Genomic DNA, 13,370 nt, shown 5'->3' with positions numbered 1-13,370 from the left:
GTTACAAATAAAATCATCTTATGTTATATTATGGTAATTTTTTGATGCTTCCTCAGGCTACAATGCATCGCTCATTTTTGAAGTACAACTTTAAATAAATTGTGATCAAAAGCTCTAGCTTTATTCAGCCACTGGGTTACTTCTTGAATAAGGCTGCAAATTAAATAACACTCCAATGGTCTCCGTTTAAAATTGGAACTAAAATTTGATGAACATCAATCAGTGCATCTATTTTTGGTGTAGTTGAGGAAGGAATGTTGGCCTTGACACTGGGAGAACCCATCTGCTCTTCTCCATTAGTGCCATGGAATCTTCCAGCTCCTTCTGAGAAACCAGGAAAGGCGGGTGAGGGCTGGGTTTAATGTCAAATTGCACACACCATCTTGTTTTCCAAAAGCAATCTGTACAAGGACAGGATACATTGACTTTGGTTTACATCTGCTACATACAGTTTATGTATATTTATGTAGGTGTCATTAATTGGCCCATTTTATAGCACAATGTTTGCACTTTACCATTTCAATAACATTGATGAAAGATATGCCATTTGTCGTAAAATGTGCAGCAATTGCCTGGACCTTGAAATATGCTCAAAGACTAATTTTAAACCCCATCAAGTTCAGGGCTGTGAGGGTTAAAGTATTGGCAATAGGGCAAGCACCATGATCAGACTGCACCTAAACCATCCCACACTCACCCTCTCCAATCCCTCACTGCAGATACCAGAGACACATTTTGGGCAGCAAGATAGGTGTTCACCGAAATGCAGTAGTTAATACATCATAATGCCATTTGGACCCCTACACCATTTTGACTAGTCTTCAACCAGGCCAGCAGCAAAGAGCAGCCAGTTCACAAGAGTGGTGAGAAGCTGAATTTATTTTATTTTCAGGATCCCTTTGAGGGTGGAAAGATTCTTTCTCATGTCTCCCAACGCAATCACCTTATTCCTCGCTCTGGCCCAATTATCTTAGTGGTGAGGACAGAAGTCAGGCCCGGTTTATTTAAGTCCTGCCCTGGAGATAAAGTGGGTTGGTGATTCTTGCAATGCATTTTGCTCCAAATTAAAATTGAGGCTTAATATTTAGCTAGGATTTTTTAAAATTAATTAATTTTTGGACTATGATCCTTACAAAACTAAACCTAAAATTCATATCATATTGACTCTTTGAGTAGTTAGAGTACTTATGCAACAAAACAAGTCAAAAAGCATACTGATTAAAAAGAGATGCAGGACAGAAAAGGATCCAAAATGTTTTATTTTGCTAAGTGTGCATTTTTTAAAAGGTTGCATTGGTAGCAGGTTTGACTTATTCCGTGCCAATGTTGTTCTTAAGTCAGTTCGACAGAGATGCAGTAGTGGCCAGGGAACTTGCCCTCCAAATTTCCTTTGCACTAGCTGCAGCAATGCCTAACCCCTAGTCTGCATCTCCACCAAGCGTACGACTCAGAACTCGTATTGTACCAGAGCAACACACATTTAGTGTTTTAAATAGGGAAGAATAGGTCCCATGGCTCTTCAGAGAAGTGAAGGGAACGTATGCTCAGCCATCGGAGAGATTAAGAAGTTCAACAAAACCAATTCAAAGAGGTTGACTTTGAGGAGCGTCTGAAAGGAAAGGGAGATGGTGAAGTGGAGTGGTTTAGAGAGAGAATCTCAAAGATTAGGACGTGTTCAACTGAAATAATTCTGCCAAAGGTAGGGTGAATGTAGGGACTAGAAGTGATGATAGCGTTAGAGAAAAGCAAGGCCACAAATACATTGACAGGCGCAATACTTCTCAACTTAAGGAATGGAGTGTCAATGGAGGTCTGTGAGAATTGACGTTGAAAGATAAACAGGAGGTGTTATGGGAGAATTTAAGAGCAGTAGAGTTTTCAATGAGCTGGAGGCTATGGAAGGTGCAAGACTGGAGAATGTCAAGGAGACAATTGAAATAAATGAGTCCGTAGGAGATAAAGGCCCCCATGAGACTTTTAGCAGGAGATAAACGGAGTTGGGGAAGAGGAGAGTATTGTCACAGAGGTTTAAGTTGGCAGTCTGTATGACTGAGAGGCTACACTTACACCTCAATAACATTTCACAGTTACCTATATTAATCCTGCATTTGCCTTATTGTATTCAGGCAACTTTACCCTTACCTAGAGACAACATCATGAGTACAGTGCAGACCACCAAGATCTGGTCCAAACAAAAACATGCATTATTTGTTATTTGCATTTACAGTTAACTTGGTATATAATTGTAACTATTATTTCATTTCTCTACATCATGCTGAGTTTTGGTACTCCAGTTCTTTTACAAATGAACAGCCTTCATTTTAAGTCTACACAGTGTAAACCACACAAACAACTATCTCAGAGGACTCCAGGTCACTGGTATCAATCCTAATTCTGATGTTTCTGAGCAGCCCCACTCTTGTATGGCAGACCTAGAGTAATGCGGTTGGGGGAGGGGTTGCTAGATGTCCTTGCCAGGAAGTTACTGGAAGACATACATAGTTTTCAACACAGGGATGAGGAGAAGGGGGAATGGGGGGATTCACAGCTGGGCCTGAGCTATTCTCACACACATAAACCATTCAGCAGATGGAATTTATATAGCACGTTCAAATTCCAAAGATGGCCCAAATCACTTCACAACCAATTAATTATATTTGAAGCGTACTGACTTGTCATTTTATAGGAGAATAGGGCAGCCAGTTTTCACACAGCCAGACCTGACCAACAAGTATTGGGATAAAGGCCCAATTTCATATTGAGAGACGAATGTTGGCGAGGAGAGGAGAATTCTTGTTTGAATTGTGATTGGATCTTTTACAACCACCTGGACAAGTTCACAGCTTTCAATGTGTCTCCTCTGAAACTCAGCACCTGTAAGAATGCAGCACTTCACCATTGACATACTGAAGAGCCAACCCAGGTTACGGTTCTCAACTCCTGGAGTAGAGGAAGGCCACCGAATAGGAATGGGAAACTGCTTCTTTCCTCCACCTCCCTCACACCCACTTCCCTGAATTTATCAACACTCGGGTTGAAACCTAAAACCTGGTTCAATTTGTAACCTGTGGGGAAATAAGGCTCAATGGGGAGAGGCCAGTATATGGGGCTCTCCCGCCATCATACATCAAGGGTCTGGGGACCATGTAAAACATCTCGAGCTCTAAGCACTAGAGAATGCTTGACATAAAATGCAAACATACATTGTAAATATGACCAGTAATGATGGCTTGTAATGACAAGTGCAGTGAGGCACCTGTATTGAGAGAAACTGAACTTTACATAATGTCAAATTTGACATTGTTATTACATTACATAATGTACTTCTATAAATTTATTCAAAGTATATTTGTTGGGGGGGGGGGGGGGGAGAATCATGAAGCACGAAAGAACAATTGGCAGTTAGTAAAAATGTTACAGGACTGAATTAGCACTGCAGTATGTGAAAGACATAACGGGTACTTATCAGATTGAGGATGTTAAACTAAAAGAGGAGACTTAGAGGAGCTGCGGTTTGTGTCTTGGGGATGGGCTCTCGGGGGATTTCCAATTCAATAGCTGGGAGATGCAGGAGTGGAGAGGGGCTGGGCAATGGGGGAAGCTGGTCGGGGTCCGCCCCCAACCCTCACCCACAGCCTCTCCCACTCCTGTGGCTTGGCAGCAGGAGCAGCGCCCACGGTGCCAACTCAACCCTGGCCGTGGGGGCAGTGAGCTGCTCAGCCTTGAGACAGGTCGCGCGCGAAACTCATACAAACCCTCCCCCATCGAACAGTTCAGTAACCGACCCACCCATTCCCCCGGCTCAGCGCTGCAGTTTAACCCGTTGCCTCCCGCGCTCGGCTAGACAGTCCCATGGGTGGTCGGGCACAGCTTCGCCCAAGTGATCTGCCAGGAAGCAGGTTATTTTAGGTGGCGAGAGGACTAATATTAATCCGGGCTAAATAGCTGAAAGGATCACATCACATCACGATCAACAGTCAGCTGTCGATACATTCTCTTAAAAAGGCGGATACAATATGTAACAGAAATGAACACACAATCTCCAGACTTAAAGACATTAGGTTGCAGTTTTATCCACATTTCACAGCCCCCCTCCTACTCATGTCCAATCTGTTACAAGAATAAACAATCCTCATTTGGGCGCATGAGATCAGCAACATTTACAGAAATGCTCAGCCAGTTAAAAAAATGAAACATTGCTACAACATTTACAGCAAAGCACCATTTTAACAAATGAAATTGCTTTGTCAGAAATCGATCCAAAAGGCGCGGTTAAAAACACACCGTTCAGTCACACTTGCCCAAGCAAGCACACATAGAATTATATAAGAAACTGTAAACAGTGAATGAACTTTAAAGCGGTCTGGTTGGAAAAATAATATTTATCTATTGCTTGCTCCCTCCCCGTGCAAATACTTAATACCTACATTCCTCCTTTGCCCACGCACATATTCACGTTCGCATTTCCAGATAATTATCATTGTTCTCAACACTTTCACGTGTTTTAATAGCTGCTTGCTTCTTAAAGAAGCAGCCAATTCATTAAAAAATAGCCAACCCCATCGCCTGCTCAAAACCTTAAAAATCGGCTCGAAACCATTTGGGTTTTATTACAACACTGGCAAAAGCAATTTAAAATGTTATCTACTTTTTATTAACAAGTTATTTTCTTTTGGACGAGACCCACCTTTAAAATTGCAACGTGAACCAAGCAACAAAGCGGGAGCAACAGTGAATTGTAATTTCAGAGGGGGGATCCTCTGCATTTAACAGTGATGGGGAGATAGTGGAAATTTCCACCATGTGGACGAAGCAGGCAAACAGTCTCATGTTTCATGAATGGTGAGACACGCCCAGAAACCTCGGGGAGCCGCCAATCAAGCCGGAGCTGTCCAGGGCTAACCACGCACAAAGGGCTGGGTGGGCACAGGCTCCACACTTCTAAAATGCAGTCTGAGCAAGGAGGGAGATTCTTAAAAGGAAAACTGACCTCCCCGAAGCGAGCCGGCAAGCCCTCTTCAGCCGAGTATGAAAAAGGTGTAATTCGTAACCGCATAAAAAGCACATTCGTGCCATCGGATGGCCAGTTATGGGTCCACGTACATTGTGCATGGGTGTACTCCTATCTCTTAATCATTCGCTTTGAAACTGCTTTCCGCTTTCCAAGTTCCTGCTTGTCACAGTCTCGTTGCTCGGGGGGGGGGGGGGGGACGACTTAGCTTCCCTTCCTCGAGTGAGGAAGCACTTATACATTTGTGCTGTCAGTCCATTTTGTTCTGGCAGAACTACTTGTGCGTTTCTGCTTCAACATTTACAATGTGGGCAGCTATAGGGCGCAAACTCTGCTTTTATAAAGGTGCCCATTGAGAGCGAATGCGTCAAACCCTGTTCTTATACATAACTGAAATTTATATGCCTTCAATTTAAACATATATCCACTTCTTAATTAATCGGTCCACATTGCTGTTGAACCCAGAGATTATGGGAGGTAATCTAATCCCCCCCCCCCCCCCGAAAATGGATTAGGATTTTTTTTTAAAGCAGGCGTGATCCTCCTCTGCAATATTTTGCTTTTATTTCAGTGATACTCCCAATAGTTAATGAGGCTGTGGGATTCTCATACAGGGTTAGTGGTGGAGGAAGACACAGGATTAGATTGGATAGATCGATGTGAAGTGAATAGGACCCATAGATTACAGCGCAGAAAGAGGTCATTCAGTCCATCATGTCTGCCCCGGCCCAAAAAGAGAAAAAAGAAACTAGTTGCTTTATCGTAATCCCATTTTAGCAGAGCAGCAACCTTGTGGGTGACAGCACTCCAGATGCAGATACAGGCACCTTTTAAATGAGTTGAGTGTTTCAACCTCAACCACAAATTTAGGCAGTGTTCTGAATATCAATTGTAAAGAAAGTACAATTTTCCACCCAATATTACTGTTGGATAGTGTGAAGCAGACTTGTGGATGTTGTGTGTATGGCTGTGTGCATGTGCGTATGACTAATTTAATTAAACTGAAACAGTTAGACTGCCATAGTCAAATGGGTTGGGTGTAAAAGCAGTAATTTGAAGCGGAGATGAACAAAGCTAAGAGGAGATATAAGTAAACAATATTGATAGAAATGTCCATGCGCAGATAAAAAAGGAATGCTTGTGATTACATGTTGAATTTCAAAGAGAGAAAAAAAGGAAAGTTTACAACTGGCAAAGATCATAAATTAATAAAACAAAGTTATTTTGTTTGTTTTTTCCGCAAGTAGTGGCTATAAAGACTACATTAATGATTTCTATATTCTGGGAAAGCTAACTGCCAAAATAGATTCAGAACAATGGAGTTAAAGATGAAAGAGAATGAATATATTTAAGATTGGAAGCTGTATGAGAGGAGTGGCCAAGCAATATCTTGAAGTGTGCTGTGCTGGTGAAGACCTGTGAAGTAAGCAGCCTGTATCTGCCCCAGAGAAGTCTGTTTGTTCTAGAAAACACGGTTTTGTCTCAAACCTTGTATTCCCATTGTCTTGTGAGTGGAAGAGAGGAGTCCTGTGAAATACCTCCCCTACAGTATGAGTGGGTACCTTGTAATAATACTGGAATTTTTATAGATTAAGAATCTATAGGGACTGTTGCCTAAAAAGAGTGATTAGTTGAGAGTCTAAGTAGAAATCTTTAGGGAAATGTTCATAAGTTTAATTTTAACTGTGTAAATGTAATCATGTGTGTTTAAGTTTTCTGTTCTTTTGCTGATAAATATTTCAATTTAATATTTAAAATCTCCAAAAGTGGTATTAGAATGTTTACTTCTGACTTCTTGTGATAAAAATATATATTGCAAATCATTGTGATAGCTTGTCCAAGTTTCATTTCAGATTTGGTCAGCCCGGAAAATTACAACCTGCCACAGCATATTAAAATGGGCGAGAGGTCTCGTGTTCAAATATAAACGTAAAAAATGGTACTTCCTTGACACAATGATATAATGATAACCAATAAACAGGACATTTTAGCGAGTGTGTAAATCTTCAGATCTGTTTTTTTTTCTTGTTTTGTTACAGATGCAACAGTTAATTTAAACCGTATAATGGTAAATTATATTTTGGCTGTGTAACTTAAATGTCTTCAGTCAGCCTTTTATATTTAGTAAGCATTTTATTTTTCTTCCTTTGAGATCTCGAAACAAAACTATATTCATATGTGGTTGCTTAATAGTGTGAGCGTAGTTCAATATGCAGGGATTCCCAAATCTGTGTATCCCTTTCTAAGCATATAATTTCAGGAATTGTTCAGCCTATTTGTTATGACTCTTGTCTAATTGTTCCATCAATTGAGCAGCTAGTTCCTAAAGTATGGCTGACTAATGTTTCTAAGGCATTTTAACCTTTCCCACTGACAGAAGCACATCATATAAAGGGGGCGATTCTCCGAGCCCCGCGCTGGGCCGGAGAATCGGCGCAACCGCGCCACGACGCCCTGATGCCGCGCGCGATTCTCTGAGGTGCGGAGAATCGGCGCCATTTGCGCCGGCGCATTTGGTGCGGCGCCGGCCGCGGGCCGCTGGAATTGGCGGGGCTGGCGATTCTCCGGCCCGGATGGGCCGAGCGGCCGCGCCGATACGACAGAGTTCCGCAGGCACCGTTCACCCCTGGTCGCTGCTGGCGGGAACGGTTGGGAGGCGGCCTGTCGGGGGAGGAGGGGGCTCCTTTATCGGGGGGGCCCTCCGATAGGGTCTGGCCCGCGGTCAGGCCTCTCCCCCCCCGGACCTACTTTCTGGCGCGGCCGTGCCCCTGAACACCGACGCCATGTTGTGTCGGGGCTGGGGCGCTGAAGAAGTCCCCCACGCATGCGCAGGTTGGCGCGGCCCAACTGCACATGCACGGGTTGGCGCCGCGCCACGAAAAGAGGCTGGAGCGGCGTGAACTGCCCAGCGCCGTGCTGGCCCCCTGTGGGGGCCAGAATTGGTCGTACCCGGGCCCGGTTCGCACCATCGTGAAATGCGACGGTGTTCATATTGGAGAATCGCCCCCAAAGTTTTGCTATTTACGTTTATACATTTAGATTTATATCCCTTAGATTTCCTTCTCCCAGGTCATCAAAATATGAAAGGGAATGAAGCATTTAATGGAGCATTCTGCATTTATCCGTAGCAATTTCAACTCAAATAGCTATTGATATTTAAGTGTATTTAAAAACATTTTTCTTCTTCGATTGCTGGTCAAAAATGAAATCCTGCCTGTTGTTGTACTATGGTACAGATAATAGTTGCACAAGGCTTGTTAGCTTAAAGTTGAAACAATGTTCGATTTATCCTGCATAAAAATATGCTTTGAAAGTGGCATCTGTCAGCCATGACCAATTGAATGCGTCAACTTTCCAAAGGCCAACATTTAAATAGTATTGGTGTCCTACGATTAAACTTAGTAACCAGTTACAGCAAACAAGGTGAGCTAATCTATAGCAAAGCATACAACTAGTACAAAGAGATGCAGAGATTGAATTTGTCCCCTTACATGTCAAAACTTAAAGCTGCTCAAGGGCTCTCATGAGGTGTCTCAAAAATGATCTAGGGCATGTTTATGTTGCAATGAAAATTGTTACAATAAATATAGTTGAAAAAAGAACATGGTAATATGGAAGGCTGTTGTTGACCATCTCTATTCCAATAAATTTGATCAAGTTGTTTCTCATACAAGTCTTTTTGAAATTATATACTTGGCTATTGGCCTTGATAATTCTGATTCCCAGATCATGTGAAGTTCAGTTAATTTATACCCCAAATTGCCACAACTTCCATTTCCTGCTTTCTATCTCGGTCATTTACCATTACACTGTCATGAAAATTATTGACTGACTGGAGTGTGAAGTTGTAATGCATTACATTTAAGCAAGCAGAACAAAACCACTCAGGTACTCCTAATTTATGTATGGACAATTCATGCCTCATTAAAGTAACTTTTTTGTTTTCACGTCTCCTCATAGAACAAATAATTTTTCTTATTATTTTGATCTGACAGTTTGTGGTGTATTCCCGGGGGAGTTATTTTCAACTTCTGCAGGTGTGGAAGATTGGCGGCACCAGACCAACTGTCCAATACCAACTCCATCTGAATTTTCCAAAGTCCTCACAGAAGTCAAAAACGTCCCACCTGCTCCTATCCCATAGGTGGAGTCCCTATCTTTTTTGAATCCAGACAAAATTGACTGCAGCTGCTCAGAGTCCCCAAGATGCATGACGCACCAGTCAGGGTTTAGGTGTCCCTATGACAATGTCATTAGCCTGTTGGCACTCTGTTAAAGAAAGTCCTGGAGTGGCCATGTTCTCCTCGGTCGTCTGCAGCTTAGTCATGCAGCACATCACACTCCTATTGATTGTGGAATGCTCTATGGGCACAGCAAAGTGCAGAGATTAAAAGTGAGCACATAAATTAGGAGAAGGAGGAGGCCATTCGGCCCCACTAGCCTGTTCAGCCATTTGATAAGATCATGACTGATCTAATTATGGCCTCTCTTTCATCCCCAACCCCTATACCCTTTGACTCCCTTATTAGTCAAGGATCTATCACACTCAGTGGTAAAAATATTCCATGGCTCTGCCTCAACTGCTATCTGGAGAAGAAAATTCCATAGACTAATGACCCTCGCACTGGAGAGAGTGCAGAAGAAGTTTACAAAAATGGGTTCCAGGGATGTGAGATTCCAGTTATGAAGTAAGACTGGAGAGATTGGGACTGTTCTCCATGGAGAGGAGAAGGTTAAGTGGAGATTTGATAGAGGTGTTCAAAATCACTGGCGGGGTGTGGGGTTTGACAGAGTAGATAGGGAGAAACCGTTCCCACTTGTAAAAGGATTGAGAACGCAAGAGCACAGATTTAAACTGATTTGCAAAACAAGCAAATGCGATGAGATAAAACTTCAGACAGCGAGCGGTTTGGGCCTGGAATGCAGTGCCTGGAAATGTGGTGGAGGCAGGTTCAATTGGGGCATTCAGAGGGCATTAGATGATTATTTGAATAGAAACAAATGTGCAGGGGGACGGGGAAAAGGCAAGAGAATGGCACCACGTCATATTGGTTATTTGGAAAGCTGGTGTAAATACAGTGTGCCAAATGACCTCCTCTGCACCGTAACAATTCTGTGACTGTGATGCACGATCAATAACTCCAGAAGCGAGGTTGGAGACAATTGAAGGCTTTAATAAGCTAGATGTTTCCCCCAGCAGCGCAGGTACAGAAGAAAGCTGCTGGGGTGGCACGGGCTCTTATACCCCGCCTTGCAGGGCGGAGCTAACATACAGGCTTAACCAATGGGAACAAGTACATTCTCCACCAATGGTATTCCGGCATTACCAGATACCGTAATCCTTCTAACACAGACTACCACATTCACCCCCTGTTAAAAAAGAGTCCGGCGGGGTTGGTGGCTTCGTATTACAACGTGGTAAAGTGGTAGAAGTTACAGTTCTGAAGGTACCGTAATATCTCTGTACAGCGTTTTGCCTTATTGCATCTTAACTATTTACAACAATATTGTACATTTCAAAATGAAGCAATTAGTTGATCGGGCGCCCTGGTCATCCTCTGCGATCGTCGTAGATTTGGTGGTGATGCCGGTGGACGTTCGGGTGTCTGTGACTCCGGGAGCATGGTTTCGGCTTCTGTGGCCGCTTCATCACCCCTAGACGGGGCCGGTGGAAAGACCGACTGACCTGGGAAGGGGGCGAATGTGGGGTGCGCCGGTGGGCGGGAGCGTGGGACTGGTGGGACTGGTGGTGGGTGTGGGGATCCAGCCGGCGGCAGGTCCCATAGGGAGACCGTATCCTGTCGGCCGTTGGGGTATGCCTCGTAGGCGTACTGAGGGTTAGCGTGGAGGAGATGGACCCTCTCGACCAATGGGTCCGATTTGTGCGCCCGCATGTGTTTTCGGAGCAGGATGGGTCCGGGAGCTGCCAGCCAGGTCGGGAGCGAGGTCCCAGAGGAGGACTTCCTGGGGAAGACAAGGAGACGTTCGTGAGGTGTTTGGTTGGTCGTGGTACAGAGTAGTGACCGAATGGAGTGGAGCGCATCAGGGAGGACTTCCTGCCAGCGGGAGACTGGGAGATTCCTGGACCGCAGCGCCAGTAGGACGGTCTTCTAGACCGTTCTGTTCTCCCTCTCTACCTGTCCATTTCCCCGGTGTGTTGTAACTGGTCGTCCTGCTCGAGGCAATGCCCTTGCTGAGCAGGAATTAACGAAGTTCGTCGCTCATAAAGGAGGATCCCCTATCACTGTGTACATAGGCGGGGAAACCAAACAAAGTAAAGATACTATGGAGGGCTTTTATGACGGTGGTTGCAGCCATGTCGGGGCAGGGGATGGCGAATGGGAACCGGGAGTACTCATCAATCATGTTCAGGAAGTACGTGTTGCTGTCGGTGAAGGGGAGGGGTCCTTTGAAATCCATACTGAGGCGTTCAAAGGGACGGGAAGCCTTCATCAGGTGCGCTTTCTCTGACCTGTAGAAGTGCAGCTTGCACTCCGCGCAGATTTGGCAATTCCTGGTGGCTTTCCTGACCTCCTCGATGGAGTAGGGCAGGTTGCGGGTCTTGATGAAATGGAAAAATCGAGTGACCCCCGGGAGGCAGAGGTCATTGTGGCGGGCTCGGAGGCGGTCCACTTGTGCGTTGACACATGTGCCGCGGGCTAGGGCATCAGGAGGCTCGTTTAGCTTCCCGGGACGATACGAGGTCTCATAGTTGTAGGTGGAGAGTTCGATCCTCCACCGTAAGATCTTGTCGTTTTTATCTTGCCCTGCTGTGCATTATCGAACATGAAAGCAACCGACCGTTGGTCAGTGAGGAGAGGGATTCTCCTGCCGCCCAGGTAATGCCTCCAATGTCGCACAGCTTCTACTATGGCCGGGGCCTCCTTTTCGACTGAGAAATGGCGGATTTCGGAAGTGTGGAGGGTGCGTGAGAAGAAGGCCACTGGTCTGCCCGCTTGGTTGAGGGTGGCCGCCAGAGCTACGTCGGACACGTCGCTCTCGACCTGGAAGGGGAGGGACTCATCGATGGCGTGCATCGTGGCCTTTGCAATGTCTGCATTGATGCGGCTGAAGGCCTGGTGGGCCTCTATCGACAGGGGAAAAACTGTGGATTGGATCAGTGGACGGGCCTTGTCTGCATAGTTGGGGACCCACTGTGCATAGTAGGAAAAAAACCCAAGGCAGCGCTTCAGGGCCTTGGCGCAGTATGGGAGGGGGAATTCCATCAGGGGGCGCATGCGTTCAGGGTCGGGGCCTATAACTCCATTACGCACTACGTAGCTGAGGATGGCTAGGCGGTCGGTGCTGAACACGCATTTATCCTTGTTATACGTGAGGTTAAGGATTTTTGCGGTCTGGAGGAATTTTCGGAGGTTGGTGTCGTGGTCCTGCTGGTCGTGGCCGCAGGTGGTGACATTATCGAGGTACGGGAATGTGGCCCGTAAACCGTACCGGTCAACCATTCAGTCCATCTCCCGTTGGAAGACCGAGACCCCATTAGTGACACCGAAGGGAACCCTTAAGAAGTGGTAGAGCCGCCCATCTGCTTCGAAAGCAGTGTATTTGCGGTCACTAGTGCGGATGGGGAGCTGGTGGTAGGCGGACCTAAGATCTGAGGCACGATCAATTTGACTAGAGACAAAGTTGAATCCAAACTGAGACTTTATTAGTATCAGATGTGTGGCTTCCCACAGCAGCTGACGAAATGGCTGCGAGCTGGAGGCCACGCATATTTAGAACCCGGCACCTGGGCGGAGCTAGCATGCAGGGGCCCAGGTGAACCTGTAGTGCGGGTTCTACCGTACAACCTCTAATATCAGAACACAGTGGTTTACCACATTCACCCCCTGTTAAAATTGAGTCTGGCGGGGGTGGTGGATAACTATATACAATTAGCAATTTTTAATATTTACAGAGCAGTAAAAAAAAAAGTTGACTCCAGGAGCGTGCCGAAATCCTCTTCATCAACGGGGGGTGGGCAGGGGGAGGACGGACGGTCCTAAGGGGGGTGATGGGGGTGGTGGGGGAGGGGAGGGTTGCACCGTGGGCGACGGGGGTGGTGTGGGGGTGGAACCTGCTGGTGCCAGGTTCCTGAGGGAGACGGTGTCCTGGCGGCCGTCGGGGAACGCCACGTAGGCGTACTGTGGGTTTGCGTGGAGCAGGTGAACCCTTTCCACCAACGGATCCGCCTTGTGGAACCGCACATGTTTACGGAGAAGCACGGTTCCCGGAGCTGTGAGCCAAGTTGGGAGCGATACCCCGGATGTGGGCTTCCTGGGGAAGGCAAAAAGACGTTCATGCGGTGTACTGTTAGTAGCAGTGCAGAGTAATGAACGATTGGATTGGATTGGATTTGTTT

At 45.7% G+C, this 13,370-nt stretch overlaps 1 protein-coding gene across 3 annotated transcripts in view; it reads right to left on the bottom strand.

Annotated features, from left to right (window-relative positions):
* Positions 1-5,147, bottom strand: part of LOC140396432 (sodium-coupled neutral amino acid transporter 4-like) — a 116,137-nt gene extending 110,990 nt beyond the window's left edge. Inside the window, exon 1 of one of the 3 annotated variants that reach the window (XM_072485051.1) lies at positions 4,991-5,147. The gene's annotated coding sequence lies outside the window, so the exon portion shown is untranslated. Of the gene's footprint in view, positions 1-4,427; positions 4,505-4,687; positions 4,903-4,990 lie in introns of those variants that run through there. The other 2 variants (XM_072485049.1, XM_072485053.1) reach the window with 2 other exon arrangements.
* Between the last annotated feature and the right edge of the window lie 8,223 nt (positions 5,148-13,370).

The sequence above is a fragment of the Scyliorhinus torazame genome, chromosome 19 (assembly GCF_047496885.1).
Source record: "Scyliorhinus torazame isolate Kashiwa2021f chromosome 19, sScyTor2.1, whole genome shotgun sequence".
NCBI classification, from domain to species: Eukaryota; Metazoa; Chordata; class Chondrichthyes; order Carcharhiniformes; family Scyliorhinidae; genus Scyliorhinus; species Scyliorhinus torazame.
This window is presented reverse-complemented; position numbering and strand designations above follow the sequence as displayed.